Here is a 15,711-nt window from a genome sequence, read left to right on the forward strand (position 1 = left end):
AGCATTTACGCTCAAATATCCACAGAGAGTTAACGGTATATGAAAATAAAATAGCAAGACAGCAGATGCGTTCTTTGGGTGGAATATATATACAAATAACTGTAAGTAGATAGCGCATATTTGTGGAAGCTTGTTTGCTTAAAAGTTCTACGAAAAGTTGTTTTTGAAAGCACTGGACTTAAGGCATATAAGGGGTTTGGGATCATAATGTGGAAATTGGCTGAATAGTCTGTTTAATATCTCTACTCTCAATTATTTAATTTTTTTTTAATTTTTAATAATTAAATATAACTTTTTTCTTAATTGATCGATTATGTCTGAAAGCTTTCAAGCTTTTTTATACCCTAAACAGGGTATATTAAGTTTGTCACGAAGTTTGTAACACCCAGAAGGAAGCGCCGGAGGCCCTATAAAGTATATATATAAATGATCAGTATGTTGAGCTGAGTCGATTTAGCCATGTCCGTCTGTCTATCTGTATATATACGAACTAGTCCTTCAGTTTTTAAGATATCGATATTTTGCAGATGTTATTTTCTCTTCAAGAAGCTGCCCATTTGTCGGAACTGCCGATATCGGACCATTATATCATATAGCTGTCATACAAACTGAATTAATGGAACCAAGGGTTTGTATGGAAAACTTCCGCATTTTACTACATATCTTCACGAAATTTGGTGTGAGTTATTGTTCATAGAAATAATTTAATCTCCGAAAAAATTGTTCAGATCGATTCACTATAGCATATAGCTGCCATACAAACCGAACGATCGGAATCAATGGCTTGTATAGAAAATTTTCACATTTGACGTGGTTTGGCATGAAAGGGTTAATGCTTTAAATCTCTAAATATATCTCCCTACATAACTATTTCACAAGCATTAACTAAGTACGCTTAGAAGAATATTAGTTATCTCTCTCCTCAAGCCGCTTAAGCATAAACCTTACTTATTTGCTTACTTGTTCTCTATTATCCGCAGTAAACAGCAGTAAAATTAAATAAATCACAAAAACTAGCAATATTGCAAGCAGAATTGTGGAAGAAAAGTGAAGCGAAAAAAGAAACAACAGCAAACACTTGCCAGCCACTTCACCCATTTGCACTCAGCAAGCAGCACTTTTATCGCCATGTAATATCGAAACCGGAAATTAAATAGTGCTAACAGCTTTAATATTATAGATTTTATGAAATAAACAGCCAACTGCTGCAAGTAATAGACGCAGGATTGTATTTTAAATGAAATTAAGTAGAGATAAGTGTTGCTTACAGTCTAGTGAGCTACGTAACTACTGAGCTTGAGTTTCAATTTCGCATGTATTGAATACATATTACTCAAAAATACATAAATATGCAAGTGGCTTAGTGAGTAAAAGCTGACTAGAAACTTATATACCCAAAGTAGTTGCCATGGCGTATACGTAACGTATTGGTTAGATCAAAATTTTCGGGAAAAAGCTTGATGTCAGATTTTAATTGTATTCTATTGGACTTGCAAACAATTATATTTTAATTATCGATTAATTAATCGATTTGTAACACTTTAAGATACATAAATATTTTATCAAGGCTACCCTTCTTAAGGCTATATTCCATCGAACTATTTTATAGGACTTCCTTTAAGCCAATATTTATTTTGCCTCATTTGCTACCTAATTTTCATTATTATTATTTTTTTCCTTTTTATAATATTCAATCTGCTTATCTTTTACTAATCAAATATTAGTGATTAGTTATTTATGGCTTCCAGACGGCAAATTCAATTAAGCGCAGCTAATTACATAAAAATCAACAGTGAGTCGCCCGCCCGACCTGCGTTGTAAGGTGTTGGAAGCATAATAAATAATGTTTGCAAAAAGCGCATGATTAAGCAAATATCTCACTACATACACAAAATACACACCACCAGATGCAGAAAGTATGTTTATGTGTGTGTGCGCAAAGTGCCAAGTAGTTTTTAAGCTTGTCAATATTTATTCATAGGCCACCGCGGCGCATAAATAAAGCATGCATAAATTAACAGCGTGAATATATATTACTTAATGAGGTTTATTTTCAGCGGCTGTGCTGGGTAGTAGCATAAGCGTACAATAAGTTCGAAAGCAAGTGATTTGACAGGGTATTAATTTTTGCTCATTTTAGGTTACATAGCGCTGCATATATTAAAATTGTCGGTAGTTTATATATGAATTTTAATTTGTTAGAATTTAGCGAATTTAATTTGTTAGAAAAAGCTCACCAAGTTCAGTATAACAATTCGAAGACTATTGGATTTAAAGGAATAAAAAAGTGCTAAAAGCTCTCAATAAGCTTTAAAGAAGCTTTTTACTTTCTCACTCACTATTTAAATTACAATAAAAACAATCATTTCTTTTCCAAAATTTCCGCATGTATCACTTTCAATTTATTATAGTAAACTTTATTTCAACTTATTTGACATTTTGAAATAGGCCTTCAAAACTCTAGAAACTGCTTATTACAAAAAATAAAAAAGTGCCCAAAGTGCTAAAAGCTTTCAAAAAGCTCCTTAAAGGTTTTTAGCAGCTTTCACTCACTATTTAAAATATTGGAAAAGTCAGAAATCACAATAATAATAAAAACTATGATTTCCCACGTTCCTTCTTAGTTAATTTTCCACCGAACTTTGTTTAATGAAGTTTACCATTTATTTAAATAGTGGGCATTTTAAAACAGAACTGCACAAATTATAGAAAAGCTTTCTAAAAAAAAAAATAAATTGCTGAAAGTTCTCAAAAAGCTCTAAAAAGCGCTTTACTTTTCACGCTCAATTTTTAAATTAAAAGTCACAATTCACAACAACAATAAAAACAACTATTTCTTTTCCAAAGTTTACTAAAAGCTCTCAAAAAGCTCTGAGAGTTACTTTACTTTTTTCTCTCAATATTGAAATTAAAAGTCACAATTCACAACAACAATAAAAACAAATTATTCCAAAGTCTCCGCATGCTTCTATTTCCACAAAATTTATTGAGTTGAGCTTTTGCATTGATTAGTGATGATTACCATTTATTGTAGTAAAAATTATTTAAACTTTAAAACTTTTTAAACTTTCTATGAAATGCTTCTTCAACAACAAGTACTAAAAGCTCTTAAAAAACCTTCTAAAAAGCTTTTTGCTACTTCCACTAATTTAAATTATTTGAAAAGTTACAAATCCCAACAACAATTAAAATTACTTTCACTGTACTCTTAAAAAAATATAAAAATTGTTAAAAGCTCTTAAAAAGCTCCTAAAAAGCTTTTTGTTGCTTTTACTCACTATATAATTAAATATACAAAGCCACAAAACACAACAACTATAAAAACTACCATTTCGTTTCGAAAGTTTCCACTTGCTTCATTTCCCACCGAACTTTGATTGAATTGAGCTTTTGTATTGTACTTGCACTTTGATTAATGAAGTTTGGCATTTATTGTAGTAAACTTTATTTCAACTTTTTGTCTAACTGGAAACAGGCTTTTCAATAAAAATGGCAATAATTTTTCATTTGAGATTTATTTTTGGGAGGTAATAAAGGATCTTAAAAGGGAAATAATTAATTAAATGTTGAAAAAACTGTTAATTGATGTTTGGTGCTGGTTTTCTTTTATAAAATATTCTTAAGGTTCAGTTCAACAATATTTTATGTGTATATAAATTATATATATATGAAGTAACTAATATTTACCTAAATTCACCTCACTTGAACTCTCATTAAACAGCAAAAAAAATTCAACTTCATTGGGATAATTGGTTTCACATTTCCAATTTGACTAAGCCGGTCGAAAGGTCAAAATATCAAGTGCTATTTAAGTCAAAAATATGGGTTCATACATACATATTAGTAACACATACAAACATAAAGGACGTACTACTCAACTATTTTTTCGAATGTCTGGTAAGGGTTAAGGTTTAATATTTATGTGTTTATATGTAAATTCCAGTGTTACTAAAGTTCTCGTTGGTCTGAGTTGCTGTCATTTCGTAGTGTTATGTATGTATAAAAGGGATCAGTATGGCACCAGCAAGTGGACACTAATTTATGAAGGTATCCATTAATAATGTGAAAATTTATGAATAGTTTGCAACTAGAGGCCGTAGCAAATTTAAGCCAAATTTATGAGGAGTAAACAAGTAAATACAAATAGATAAAAAAGATGGACAGACAAATTGGTAAGCAGTACAAATAGAATGGTTTGTGGAAAGAAGTATTAGCAGAGTTTATTTTAAAAGAAAACTATAATAAATTTTAAAAGCAAAGAAAGCTATACTAAAATTACAAGTTAAATGCAAATCCGCCTAAATGTAGGCAACGTTTTTTAATAATAATGCTATCATGCTTTAATCAGTGTATAATGTTGCCTACATTTAGGATGTATTTACGCTCTTCTTAGCATTTCAGGGAAGAAGCTGTATATTTTCGACTCCAAAAACCATAATACTGGAAGTCAAGCAAAAAAGGATATAGAAAATAAATGAATAAACTCCAAATAAATTCAACGTGCGCGCCATTGTGTCTCAGCTGCTAGCCACTGCCGTTGTTTATTTGTTCCCGTCGCGAGCGAATGTCGCTGACAATACACCGCCTGTCGTCTGCTACTCTCCCTTTCTCCTTCCAGTGGGTGGCCACAACTATCCAATGGCAATTAATCTTAATGGGGACGACACTTCATTACGCTTGGCAAATTTGCAATAAATTATATAATGTGTGCGCGTAATACATTTACGATTTACGTACAAACCAAATAGTATTACAAGCGTCAAACAAACCGACAAACATAACTAACAGTGCAAAGCGTTGAAGTGTCGTGTCGATTATTTGTTGAAGATACACAAGTGCTCGCACAAATATTTGCTTTACACATATACCATCCGTAGTGTATTTGCCTAATTTGGCATAGTTGCAGTGATACACGCTGGCCTGCCAACCCCCACCCTCCAACAGCAATGAACAGCCACCGCCACTTGTGCCTTAACCCTTATCAACAGCGATGAAGGTACGCAAACTCACACCCTCAAACACACCAAAACACCCCCCAAACCTTGTGAGCACCCGAAATACCAGCGATCCATTCGAATATGAAACGTTCCGTTGCGCTGTTGACAGTTTTAAATTACTGGCGCCAACACGTGACTACGCGACTGGTAGTCCCGTTGACTTTTTACTGCACTAATGATGCGCTTGTTGTTGTTGCCATCACTGGTGTACAGTGTGTGATTTGTTATAGCGCCAGCATTTGATGCTGGCAATCTTTCATGCCACACACACATATGTATATATTTATGACTTTCTTCAGCCACTGGCACTTTCTTAAGTTACTTCCTTGCCTTGCGATTAGCTCATTTCGTTATCATCAGCGCAGCGCTCATGTTGACTTACTCGAGTTTCTCAAGTTTCCACAACGAATATAGGGCATATTATTAAATTTGAGCCCGTAGCCGCTGCGGCACATAGTATAGACACATGTGTGAGGCACGTGCAATGCGCCACACAAATATCGAGTTTACTCGTACTCCTTGTTTGAAATTGAAGCCTGATTTATTGGGTGTGGCAGGTGGTGACTCTGATTTTAATGGCGCAGTGCGTTTGCGATTATAGGTATTTGTCCACAGTGATTATCAGTTGTGTTTGTAATTGCCGGGTGATTTGTACAACGGAAGCGTATATGTGTGTGTTTAAGACTAAAATTGAGGTCGTATTTCGGAAATTAGCTTCGGTTCGTATTACTCACATTTGTATTTTAATTAAATCAATTACCTGCTGGGGTGGTTTTTGCTTAAAGCAACTCCGAAAGTGTTCTAAATGTAAGCAAGCAATATGATAACGCCTTAAAGTTAATACTCCCTCAGAGAACTACTATTACTCGTTACCTCGAAAGTTATTCAAAATCTTAACCTCACTTTATTTGACTTGAAACTTGGTTTGGCGTCCAACCATAGTCGTCACATTCAATATCCGGATCCATCTAGGTCGCTCCAAATCTTTGCCGTGATCATTATCAAATATACCGTTTCTACATTATGTCCAGTCTGTTTGAGATCCTAACAGAGGAGAGAAGTGTCTCTTCCAAAGGACAACCCCATCCAACGCCCGGAAAGGCGTGTGATCCCTATTACCGCTAATGGAATACGTAGGCGATATATTCTTCAAAGCACACAGAGGAAGTTCTGTAAAATGTCGGTCTGGAAGATTGAAGGCGGTTCCAGCATCAGAATCCGGTGCGACGGCTTATTCAATCATCCATCTTAAAAAACAACAATATTGAAACCAATCTGACTTTTCAAAATATTTCCAAAGCTAGGAAGCATCTATAAAGTTGTCAGAGAATTACGTGAAAATAATGGTCAAATGGTCCATTAATGACTGAAAGAAAAAGAAGTTGAGTCCTCCAGTTATCATTATTAGACGAGGAGCTTCCTCTATCGGTTACTAAACTAAGACAATACTCTGAATATTCCTTAATAATGGCCCTCAGTTTGAGCGCTGTAACAATGGTAATATATGTCCTAACGCCACTAAGCCGAGGATATTTTCTTATTATACTGTGTATCTAGAGAGATCTAATTAATTCCGTAAATACATTCAGGTACCAGTGTAATCCGTCCAATTATTCATTTTCCTCAAATATCTTCTCGGTTTTTAGAAAATGAGCTCAAGAATGAAGATCTAGTTCTCATAAGTACTTAAATATCTTCAATTTATGGATCTCTTCTTCTAATTATCTGACGAATGGAGAGTTCTAAACGATTTACACTCTATTTTAAAAACGAAAGATTTTCTCTAATCGAACTCTCTTTATTATAATTCCGCGTTTGTATTTCTAGTTTTCGTTTCGACTAGAATGAAAGTTCAAGGCCCACCGATCGTAAGTGAGCTACTTAATTTTTAGTCCGAGGAGGTCCCAGCATTCGCATTGGAGTCATTATCATCTGTCATTATTTCGTCTACATTCCTCCCCACTTCATATCACATGTGTTTTAAATTGTTTATCACTGATTCATGAAACCTTATCAAATATATTTCAATACAATCACCTCAACTTTTTTGCAACCCCAAGTCAATAGACCCATCTACATACATAATATTAAAACGCACTATTGACAGCAACACCGCTAGTGAATATAACAACAGCACCCATCCAACAAACTAAGCCCTTATCAAATATGAAAAGACTTCATTGCGTAGAAACTCAAAAAGTTGCACAATGAACACGTTTGTGGTTCACCAAATTAAGCAAGTGAGGACCCCAAACACCCTTCCAACAAGCCACCGGCTTACGCACTTTTTCCCACACCAACAAATGTCATATCAAATTTAATGCGTTTGCCAAAGGAAATTATTGAAATTTACATAACAATTTCACTTACATGCTCATCCAAACAAAAACACATACACACGCACAGATAGTGTATGCCATTCACCCATAACGGTAATTTCACGCACGCGTCAGTTTTAGCTGTCACTCAGCAAACTGACATTCAGCGAATAAAAGCGAAAGTGTTGCGTGAATTTTGAATAGAAATTGTAGGAGTGTTATTAGGGGTAATATGTATGTGTACCGTTAATGATATTATGTAAGCTGATATTTTGTACGGTTTTATGTTGTACAACTCATTTCACGCTATTTAACATTATTAACCCCTTTTTAATGAAACCCATTAATGGCGTTAACAATTTCGTTTATCACATACTTAAAAGCGAATACGCCATTAAATTATTAATATGAAAATTGCGGTTTGACTAAGGTGTGTTGCAAAAGGATATGGGTTTACAAGGTATATATTTCGTTTTAATTTGGTAAAAAATACTTAAATGAAGTAATGAAGGTAATAGAGAGATATGGACTTGGTGAACTTTAAGAGTTTCTCAAATCAGCACCAATAAAAAAAATTGAGAATATATTCTCATAAAAAACTATGAAAAACTCAATGAAACTGAAGATAGTCTGGATAAAAGCGATTCCATGAGAGTACTGGCCTTCGTTTTACTTTTAAAGACTTCTAATAATGCTACTTAATTCTAGAAGTGTTTATATTATTATTTCCAAGCATTTTGGTATTCAGCGTTATATTCAGCTATCATTTTCATACGCTGAATAAGAGCTTACATCCCTACCGAGCTTCTTTTTTTATTCAGCGCTCTATTCAGCTGTAAATTTCTTAAGCTGAATAAGTGCTTACATCCAAACCAAGCTCATTTGGCATTTTGCGCCCTATTCAGCTTTAATTTTCTTAACCTGAATAAGAGCTTACATCCATACCCAGCTGTTTTGGAATTCAGCGTTGTATTCAGCTATCATTTTCATAAGCTGAATAAGAGCTTACATCCTTACCCAGCTTCGTTTTTATTCAGCGCTCTATTCAGCTGTTATTTTCTTAAGTTGAATACGTGTTTACACCCAAACCAAGCTCCTTTGGCGTTTAGCACCCTATTTACATTTCATTTTCTTAACCAGAATAAGAGCTTACATCCATACCAAGCTGTTTTGGAATACAGGGTTGTATTCAACTATCATTTTCATAATCTGAATAAGAGCTTACATCCATACCAAGCTGTTTTGGAATTCAGAGTCGTATTCAGTTATAATTTTTTTAAGCTGAATAAGTACACAAATCGACACCAAGTTCCCCTGGAATTCAGCGCCGATTTCCGCAATGATTTTCTTAAGCTGATTAAATGCTGAAATGCTAAAGAAATCTTGTGATAGAGCATCTGTCCATTTCCAAATGCGATCTTCTCGCCACTTATCGAAGAAAGCCATAGTCGCTCTTCATAATGAAACCACAACGGTGAAATTATACTTAGAAGACCCAAAATAGAGATAGCTATAGAAGACGAACTCGCTTTCACGCCATTTTGTCTGTCGACAGAATCTGAGGAAGAGGACTTTTAAGAAACCATATGAAACAACACGGCTTGAAGCGACCATGGTCCAAAAATTATGCATGAAGATACCGGCTATGAATGTAATCTCCATCTACCCCTAGCTACCAACCACTCTCATCTCAAATCCACTACCACAACACACACAAACAATTTTGACATCTTAAAAAATATTTATTATATAATATATAGTTTTCTTATCCTCATATTTCCAAGAACTCTTAGAAAATACGTACGTGTGCGAGTGTGTCTAGTCGCCGTAATACACGCCATGCTCAAGTGTTGAATCGTGTGGCAGCGTAAATTATTTATATGCTTTCACTTGGGTTACCCAATTATGCTTGGCAGGGCCTTTCAGCGTGTGCTCAAAAGCGTGCATAAATACACACACATACGCATGCAAAAGAAATTCAAGACGTAGAAGAAGCAGAAAAGGTGAAATGCAAAAATGAATAAGTGTGCGCACACGAACGCACACACACAAACACGAACAGCGGGGTCACAGCGAGGGCGAAACCAGACGTTGAACAAGGCAAAAGTGTCAAAAAGTGGCCCCAAGGCGACTGGCTCACTAAGGTGGCCTTAAATTAGATGGCAAAAATACAAGACCACAAAATACAACAACAACAACGTTAGTCTAGTATAAAGGAACAAGTGGAAAGAAAAAAAGCTGGAAAAAGTGTATTAAAGTGGTAGCCACAAGTAGCAACAACAGCGCTGTCAACACCAATAACACGTATGAGCACACACACACCCACATAAACAGCTGCAGTTAGAAGGCAAACAGTCTAGGCACAACGAGACTTTCTGTTGAAAAAAAATTCTCGAAAATGTTAGGAAAACAGCAAACAAGAAAAACAGTAGCCAAACCAAATTTTGTTAAGAATTTTGCTGTAGTAAACCGCAACGCCACACAATGTGAGGGAGTCGAGTTCAACTGCCCTTTTTGCTCCTACTCACTTACATAACAAATCACAGCGGGAAACTCTACTGCGAAGAAAGTAATTGCTAAGATGTGAGTGAGTACAGTTAGGAACCTGAAAGCTGGAATTGCCTTTGAAGGAGGCGAAGTGGATACACCTTTTGTTGAGCATTTAGGTAATTAGTTTTGATATTTGATATAACTACGCTGTATAAATGATTTTATTTTCAACAATATGGTATTTGCTTGGATTTTATATTATTGCCCTCTTTACACTTCATTTATCATACTTGTATAGGAAAATGATTTGTTATAAACCAATTCTGATTTAGCCCTGGAATATGTAAGATAACTTTAGCTTAGAAACCTCCATGAGATTTTTTTAAATGTTCCGATCTTATTGAGACATCACGTCAAGAGAAAGATAACTTTAAAACCGGAATCAGTTATTTTTGAAATGTTGCTCTTATTCCGCAAATAACTGTCAAAAGATTCCGAACCACTTTCTATTACATGGAACCGACTGGGACATCTCTAACCTCTAGAATAATTTTAGTTAGAGAACCTGAACCTACTTCATAGCGAGATGCAACGAGTCCCTCGAGATATGATTTTAGTGATTATTGTTGTTGTTGTGTGATTGGAGTTGAACCGTTTAGCCAGTTATAGCCGAATCGATGAGAGCGCGCCACTCCTCTCTTTCCTTCGCAGTTCGGCGCCAGTTGGAGATTCCAAGTGTAACCAGGTCGTTTTCAACCAGGTCCCTCCAACGGAGTGGAGAACTTCCCCTTCCTCGGCTTCCTCCGACGGGTACTGCATCGAATACTTTCAGAGCTGGAATGTTTTTGTCCATTCGTCATACATCGTCGTATAACTCGTACAGCTCATCGTTCCATCGTCTGCGGTATTCGCCGTTGCCAATGTTCTGAGGACCATAAATCTTCCGCAAAATTTTCCTCTCGAAAACTCCTAGTGTCGCCTCATATGATGTTGACATCGTCCAAGCTTCTGCTCCATAAAGCAGAACGGGAATGATAAGCGACTTGTAGAGTTTGATTTTGGTTCGCCGAGAGAGAACTTTACTTTTCAATTGCCTACTCAGTCCAAAGTAGCACCTGTTGGCAAGGGTGATTCTGCGCTGGATTTCGTGGCTGACATTGTTGGTGTTGTTGATACAGGTTCCCAGGTATACGAAATCATCTACGACTTCGAAGTTATGACTGTCAACAGTGACGTGGGAGCCAAGACGCGAATGCGCCGACTGTTTGCTTGATGACAGAAGATATTTCGTCTTGTCCTCATTCACCTCCAGACCCATTCGCTTCGCTTGCTTATCCATGCGGGAAAAAGCAGAACAAACGGCGCGGTTATTGCTTCCGATGATACCAATATCATCGGCGTACGCCAGCAGCTGTACACTCTTATAGAAGAATGTACCTTCTCTATTTAGCTCTGCAGCTCGTATAATTTTTTCCAGCATCAAGTTAAAGAAGTCAACTTGAAACCTCGTTTGGTATCGAACGGCTCGGAAATGTCCTTCCCAATCAGGACGGAGCTTTTGGTGTTGCTCAACGTCAACTTACACAGCCGTAACTTGTTGTATTTTCAATAAAAAATATTGCCAAGTTCCACAGATCTGGTTCGAATATAACTCCGGGTACATATATATTACATAAGTGCTTATATCCTAGATCCATCTCGATGACTCGAATATTTATTTGAAATAATTTGAACCTTTCTGGGCAGAGATTAAAAAAAAAATTCCGAACTTCGCAATTCCTCAATTTCCTTCTAATACTTCTTCTTCTTAACTGGCGTAGAAACCGCTTACGCGGTTATAGCCGAGTCCACAACAGTGCGCCACGCATCTCTCCTTTTGGCGGTTTGGCGCCAATTGGTAATACCAAATGAAGACAGGTCCTTCTCCACCTGGTCCTTCCACCGGAGTGGAGGTCTCCCTCTTCCTCGGCTTCCACCAGCGGGTACTGCATCGAAAACTTTCAGAGCTGGGGCACTTTCATCCATTCGCACAACATGACCCAGCCAGCGTAGCCGCTGTCGTTTTATTCGCTGGACTATGTCTATGTCGTCGAACAACACATACAGCTCATCATTCCATCTTCTGCGGTATTCGCCGTTGCCAATGTTTAAGGGACCGTAAATCTTCCGCAAAACCTTTCTCTCGAAAACTCCTAGTGCCGTCTCATCGGATGTTGACACCGTCCACGCTTCTGCACCATAAAGTAGGACGGGAATGATGAGGGACTTGTAGAGTTTAGTTTTTGTTCGTCGAGAGAGGACTTTACTTTTCAATTGCCTACTCAGTCCATAGTAGCACCTGTTGGCAAGAGTGATTCTGCGTTGGATTTCAAGGCTGACATTATTATCGGTGTTAATGTTGGTTCCTAGGTATACGAAATTATCTACAACTTCAAAGTTATGACTGTCAACAGTGACGTGGGAGCCAAGACGCGAATGCGCTGACTGTTTGTTTGATGACAGGAGATATTTCGTCTTGTCCTCGTTCACCACCAGACCCATTCGCTTCGCTTCCTTATCCAGGCGGGAAAAAGCAGAACTAACGGCGCGGGTGTTGTTTCCAATGATATCGATATCATCGGCGTACGCCAGTAGCTGTACACTCTTGTAGAAGATTGTACCTTCTCTATTTAGCTCTGCAGCTCTTATAATTTTCTCCAGCATCAAGTTAAAGAAGTCGCACGATAGCGAGTCACCTTGTCTGAAACCTCGTTTGGTATCGAACGGCTCGGAGAGGTCCTTCCCGATCCTGACGGAGCTTTTGGTGTTGCTCAACGTCAACTTACACAACCGTATTAGTTTTGCGGGGATACCAAATTCAGACATCGCGGCATAAAGGCAGCTCCTTTTCGTGCTGTCGAAAGCAGCTTTAAAGTCGACAAATAAATGGTGTGTGTCGATCCTTTTTTCACGGGTCTTCTCCAAGATTTGGCGCATGGTGAATATCTGGCCAGTTGTTGATTTTCCAGGTCTAAAGCCACACTGATAAGGTCCAATCAGTTTGTTGACGGTGGGCTTTAGTCTTTCACACAGTACGCTCGATAGAACCTTATAAGCGATGTTAAGGAGGCTTATCCCACGATAGTTGGCGCAGATTGTGGGGTCTCCCTTTTTGTGGATTGGGCAGAGTACACTGAGATTCCAATCGTCGGGCATGCTTTCTTCCGACCATATTTCGCAAAGAAGCTGATGCATGCACCTTATCAGCTCTTCGCCGCCGTATTTGAATAGCTCGGCCGGCAATCCATCGGCCCCCGCCGCCTTATTGTTCTTCAAGCGGGTAATTGCTATTCGAATTTCTTCACGGTCAGGCAATGGAACATCTGCTCCATCGTCGTCGATTGGGGAATCGGGTTCGCCATCTCCTGGTGTTGTACTTTCACTGCCATTCAGCAGGCTGGAGAAGTGTTCCCTCCACAAACACAGTATACTCTGGTCATCAACCACTAGATCACCGCTGGGGGTCCTACAGGAGTGTGCTCCGGTCTTGAAACCTTCAGTTAGTCGCCGGATCTTTTCGTAAAATTTTCGAGCATTACCCCTGTCGGCCAGCTTGTCAAGCTCTTCATACTCACGCATTTCTGCCTCTTTCTTTCTTTTTCTGCAAATGCGTCTCGCTTCCATCTTCAGCTCTCGGTATCTTTCCCATCCCGCTCGTGTTGCGGTCGATCGCAACATTGCGAGGTAGGCAGTCTGTTTTCTCTCCACTGCGAGACGACAATCCTCATCATACCAGCTGTTTTTTTGGCTTTTCCGAAAGCCAATGGTTTCGGTTGCAGCTGTACGTAAGGAGTTTGATATGCCGTCCCACAGCTCCCTTGTACCGAGATGCTGATGAGTGCTCTCAGAGAGCAGGAGTGCAAGTCGAGTAGAAAATCGTTCCTTCTAATACTGGTTCACATTAATAAATGAGGTCTCTCTTTGGTGTTCCCTTTGACTAGATCTCCTATATCATCTTTTTTTATAAAACAACTACGGCTTATTTTCATATATCAAATGCGGTTTCAATTGAGAAGTGATTCGACGCTAATTTGACCTCAAATCCCTCGATTTTATTATATAAGATTCTTAGTTTAAGTTACTATAGATGAAAGGAAATACCTCATTTACTGAGTCACTGGATGCAAAGGGAAATTTCTAAATTTAATTTATCTGCATTACGTCGACAGACTAAGCCAACGTAGACGCCAGATCTTAACACACTTAACCATTAAGCTGTCTTGTCAAAGCCATCATAACTCAAATGCCATAAGTGTTATTGCCATTTGACTTGTTAGTCCATTTTAAACTTTTCAATCATCTATTCCCTTTATCACTTTATAAAATAAACAAGCTACTTCACCACACATATTTTCTTCCAGAAATACTTTCGCTTTATTAAAATCATGCATAACGCACCTTTTTTGTCTACTGCTGCTCATTCTTACAGTCTATCAAGCACTCACTCACTTTCCAGACAACTGATTTAGTCACGGTTGACTTATTTTACATTGTTTGCCCTTTGACCTATGTCGTTCTTTGTTTTTCAAGATGCTTGGCCAGATTTTTACATTTTTAACATATTTGGAATACACACACAAGCACTCTCTCTCACTCTTCTTCCTGCATTTAAGCAAAACAACTTAATATTACAGGAGTTCTCCTTTTACTGGCAGCAGACCCAACTCAACAACATCCCTACTTGCCGGGTTCCTACTGCGTGTTCGGCATATTTTCGCTTACTTTCTTGTTAGTTGTCCATCACATCCGTTGCACTTGTTGTTATTGTTATTGTCATTCCACTCAAGTTTTTTTTTTGTATTTTCCATTTTTCACATGTTTTTCTTTACATACACATACGTTCCTACAACCCACCTCAGTTCCATGTTCCACTGCGTTTTTTTACTCTTCTTCTTTTGCAGCTTCCTTTATTGCATACTTCGGTTTGTTGTAGTTTCCTTAGCAGCTGTTTTGTGACACGCTTCTTGTTGTTGTCATTTTATTTCACTTATTATTGTTAGTTATCAGTTCGTGTTCGTGTTTTCGTTCGTCAAGTTGTTGTTGTTGTTTTCGTCGTCCCTGTTGTCCTGTTATTGCCATTATGTTTGCTGTCTTTATTGACATTTAAGAATTAGGTTAAATTATTAACTGACAGTTCAGTGAACTGGAAATGGGGTAGCTTTATTAAATTTTCCTGCTGCCCAAATTGAAATTTAAACAGCAAGTGCGTAGTATGTGTGTGGAGTGACAGCGACAATAACAGCTGTGTGTCAATCTGGTACTATACAGAAAATTAACAACAACAATGCCATGTGAAATGAATGTTATTAATTTGTGTCATTTACCATGAAACTGAGCTGTACTTAGCAGCAAACTGCTGTCAGCTTGTCAATTTTGAAATCATTTTTCAGCTTTATTATATAAGTATATATTTCATATTTCTTTGGCATACTTTCAGGCGCAACAGCTGGTGTTTTCAACAATTTTACTGCTAGTACAACGTATTTATGAGGCATATATTTAGGCGCATAAACATTAATTCATGATATTTAACTTGAAGGTGTTGCAGTCAAGCCCACAATTCCTAATTATTGTCATTGTCATTTTTCCTAACTTTGGCATTGTCAAATTATTGCCAGTCTCTGTCATTTAGTTATCGCAATTTCTAATTAATGTAGTTTTTCTTATCGTTGAAATTTTTGTCAAATCTTTGCCAGTCACTGTCATTTAGTTATGGTTTTCATTGTCCTAATTACACTTATTTCGATTATCGTTTTGTTGTAATTTATAAAGTACAGTCGTCTTTTATTGTAATTGTCATTATTTTGACATAACTTTGTATCATTATAAATGTCCCTGAATCTGTTTCTGTTAGGAAACTCTAGTTG

Source organism: Zeugodacus cucurbitae, chromosome 6 (assembly GCF_028554725.1).
Source record: "Zeugodacus cucurbitae isolate PBARC_wt_2022May chromosome 6, idZeuCucr1.2, whole genome shotgun sequence".
Lineage (NCBI taxonomy): Eukaryota > Metazoa > Arthropoda > Insecta > Diptera > Tephritidae > Zeugodacus > Zeugodacus cucurbitae.